Below are 4,474 nucleotides of genomic sequence, written 5' to 3'. Positions count from 1 at the left end.
CTCCACAAAATTGGAAAATCTAAATAAAATGGACATTTTTTGATAGATTGCACTTACCAAAGTTAAATCAATATCAGGTAAACAAATTAAAGTCTTATAACCCCTAAGGAAATAGAAGCAGTCATTAAAAGTCTCCCTACCAAAAAAGCCCTGGGCCAGATGGTTTCACAGCTTTTACTTCTACCAGACTTTCAAAGAAAAGCTAATACCAGCACTCCTCAAATTATTCCACAAACTAGAAACAGAAAGAACATTGCCAAACTCATCCTATGAGGCCACAGTCACCCTGATACCTAAGCCACACAAAGACCCAACAAAGAAAGAGAATTTCAGACTAATTTCCTTTTTGAACATTGATGGAAAATTACTTAATAAAGTACTCATAAACTGAATCCAAGAACACATCAAAAACATCATCCATCATGATCAAGTAGGCTTTATCCTAAGGATACAGAGGTGGTTCAGTATGCGAAAATCCATCAATGTTGTCCATTATACAAAAACAAAACAAAAAACAAAAACAAAAAAAAAAACACATCATCATCTCATTAGATAGCAAAAAAAGCATTTGATAAAATCCAACACGCCTTCATGTTTAAAATCTTGGAGCCATCAGGGATACAAGGTGCATACCTAAATACAGTAACAGCAATATATGGCAAGCCTATAGCTAACATCAAATTAAATGGAAAGAAACTTAAAGCAGCCCCACTAAAATCAGGGACAATGCAAGGCTGCCCACTCTCTCCGTATCTCTTCAACATAGCACTTGAAATCCTACTTAGAGCAACAAGACAACTAAAGAAGATCAAGGGGACACAAATTGGGAAAGAAGAAGTCAAAATATCATATAATCTGTTAACAATGATATTTTGGCTTCATTGTCAAACATCAAGTGTCTGTAGGTGAGCACCAAATTCTACCAGAGAACTCTTACAGCTGATAAACACCTTCGGCAAAGTGGCTGGATGAAAAATTAACTCAAAAAAGAAAAAAGAAATCAGTAGCCTTCCTGTATACAAACAACAAATGGGCTGAGAAAGAAATTAGGGAAATAACACTCTTCACAATAGCCATAAATAATACAAAATATCTTAGCATAACTCTAATCAAGCAAGTGAAAGACCTGTGTGACAAGAACTTCAGTCTCTGAAGAAAGAAATTGAAGAAGATATCAGAACATGGAAAGATCTCCCGTGCTCATGGCTGGGTAGGATTAACATAGTAAAAATAGCCATCTTACCGAAAACAATCTACAGATTCAATGCAGTTCTCATGAAAATGTCAACACAATTCTTTACAGACCTTAAAAGAACAATTCTGAACTTCATATGGAAAACAAAAAACTCAGAATAGCTAAAACAATTCCAAACAAGAAAAGAACTTCTGGAGGTATCACCATCCCTGATGTCAAGCTGCACTATAGAGCAAAAGTAACAAAAACTACATAGTATTGGCATAGAAATAGACTTGTTGATCAATGGGGTGGAATTGAGGACACAGAAGTAAACTTGTACACCTAAAGACACTTGGTTTTTTACAATGAAGCCAAAACCATACAATGGAAAAAAAATAAAACATTTTCAAAAAATGTTGCTGGTCTCACTGGATGTCTGCATGTAGAAAAATGAAAATACAACCATATTTATCACCTTGCACAAAACTCAAGTCCAATTGGATCAAAGACCTCAACATAAAACCATATACACTAAATCTAATAGAAGAGAAAGCGGGGAACTGCCTTGAAATCTTTGGCACAGGAGACAACTTCCTGAACAGGACACCAACAGCTCAGGCACTAGGATCAACAATTAACACATGTGATCTCATGAAAATGAGAAACTTCTGCAAGGCAAAGAACACTGTTAATAAAACAAAACAGAAACCTACCAATCGGGAAAAGATCTTCACCAACCCTACAAACAGAGGGTTAATATCCAAAATATATAAAGAATTCAAGAAATTAAACACCAAAAGACCAAGTAATTTAATTTAAAATGAGATACAGTGCTAAATTTAGAATTCTCAACAGAGAAGGCCAAGAAGTGCTTAAAGAAATGCTCAGTATCCTTAGTCATCAGGGAAATGCAAATCAAAATGACCCCATCTTACACATGTCAGAATGGCTAAGATAAAAAACTCAAGTGACAGCACATGCTGGCAAGGATGTGGAGAAAGGGGCACATTCCTCTATTGCTGGTGGGAGTGCAAACCTGTACAAACACTTTGGAAGTCAATCTGGAGGTTTCTCAGAACTGGGAATAGATCTATCTCAAGACTTAGCTGTACCACTTCTGAGCACATACCCAAAAGATGTTCCACCATACCACAAGGACACTTGCTCAACTATGTACATAGCAGCTTTATTTGTAATAGCCAGAAATTGGGAACAACCCAGATGCCCCTCAACCAAAGAATGGATAAAGAAACTGTGCTACTACATTTACATAATGGAATATTACTCAGCTATTAAAAACAAGGAAGTCATGCAATTTGGATGGAACTAGAAAATGGATGGAACTAGAAAATATCATCCTGAGTGAGGTAACCCAGACTCAGAAAGACACACATGGAATATACTCACTTATAAGTAGATATTAGCCATATAGTACAGGATAACCATACAACAATCCACAGATCCAAAGAAGCTAAGTAACAAAAAGGGCCCGAGGTAGGATGCTTAAATCTCCCGAAGGAGAGGAAACAGAACAAACATCAACAGTGGATGAACAGAGGGAACTGAGTGGGAGAGGGTGTAGGGAGGGGAACAAGGGTGGGGATAAAATGGTGGTGGGAGTCGAGGGGGCTGAGAAAGAGAAGGGAAACTGAGGGGGAAGGGCATCTCTGAGACAAGCTGGAGACCTATGACTGGGTCTACTCCTAGGAGAATATGGGAGCGACTCTAACTGAGACTCCCAGCTGTGGGGGACATGGAGACTGAAAAGGCTACCTTCTAGCCAGGCAAGGCTTCTAGTAGAGGGAGGGGGACACCAACCCACCCACAAAGCCTTCGACCCAAAATTTACCCTGCTTTTAAGACATGCAGGGATAAAGATGGAGCAGAGATTGAGGGAATGACAAACCGATGACTGGCCCAACCTGAGACCCACTTCATAGGAGAGAGCCAAACCCTGACATTATTAATGATACTCTGCTAGGCCTGCAGACAGGAGCCTAGCATAACTGTCTTCTGAGAGGCTCCGCACAGCAGCTGATGGAAACCGATGCTGAGACTCACAGCCAAACATTAGGTCGAGCTCAGGAAGTCTTGTAGAAGAGTGGGGGGAAAGACAGAGGATCCCAGAAGGGACAAGAATTCCTAAAGAAGACCAACAGAATAAACTAACCTTTGCCCATTCAGACTTACAAAGACTGGACCTAGGCCTTCAATACATCTGTAACTGAAGGGCAGCTTGGTCTTCATGTGGGTCTCCTAGCAAGTGGAGCTGAGGTTGTCTCTGATACGGATTATTGCCTTCTTTTGGATCACTTGCTCTTAGCTGGGCTGCCTTGTCTGCTTCAGTGAGAGAGGATATACTTAATCCTGATGCAACTTAACGTGCTGCCAGGGTGGGTTTGTAGTGGGCAGGGAGCTCCCGTTTTCTGAGGAGAAAGAGGTAGTAGGGTGAGAATGGGTGGTGAAGAGGGAGGGGGCTGCGATTAGGATGTAAAATGAATAAATAAATTTAATTTTTTAAAAAAATTTTTCAAAAGGGGTTACCCTTGCTGCAATTTTTCCAGTAGCTACCTTACTTGGAGGAAGTGCCTCAGAAACTCCAGTGGCCATTGGCTATCTCTGGAGCTGTGTGGAATTCTTTCTGTACAACCCAGGCAGTGTCTTGAGAGCACCCCAACAAAGGCCTGTCCTGAAGCTGACTCAGAAGGCTCTCACCCTATTTAAACTCCTACACTGTTTTCCTTGCAACGTTATCTATAAAGATTTAACTACGACCCAGCCCTGCTTATCTTAGATGTGTGTTCCAAGTCTTGTTTTTCCTGGTACAGAGGTGGAAAAATAAAGAAACCACTCACCCACTCACCGCTGCGACTACTGTGTTCTTTCCTGAGCAAGGAAAAAGTGATAGAGGTGAAGGATGAAATAGAAGATGACACAATGTTTTAGTCAGCTTCCCATCCGTGCATCACATACCTGGGCGATTACGGAGAAGGTGTTCATTCCTGCTCAGGGATATGGAGGTCCTGGTCTGTGATCAGCAGGCTCTGCTCATTCTAGACTTACAGTGAGGTAGTATATCATAACAGGAATGGTCAGCAGGCCAACACTACTTACCTCACGACCAGGAAGCTAAAGAGAGACAAGAGCCCACAGCCCACAATCTCCTTTCAAGGTCCACCAGGCCCCACCTCTTAAAACCTTCACCACCTCCCAATAGCGCCAAGCAGCAGACCAAACTGTTTCCACAGGGACTTTTGGGGAATACTTAAAATTCAAACTATAACACATGGAAAATAC

This window comes from Meriones unguiculatus, chromosome 19 (assembly GCF_030254825.1).
Source record: "Meriones unguiculatus strain TT.TT164.6M chromosome 19, Bangor_MerUng_6.1, whole genome shotgun sequence".
NCBI classification, from domain to species: domain Eukaryota; kingdom Metazoa; phylum Chordata; class Mammalia; order Rodentia; family Muridae; genus Meriones; species Meriones unguiculatus.
The sequence above is the reverse complement of the archived record's forward strand: the minus strand, read 5'-3'. Positions refer to the sequence as shown.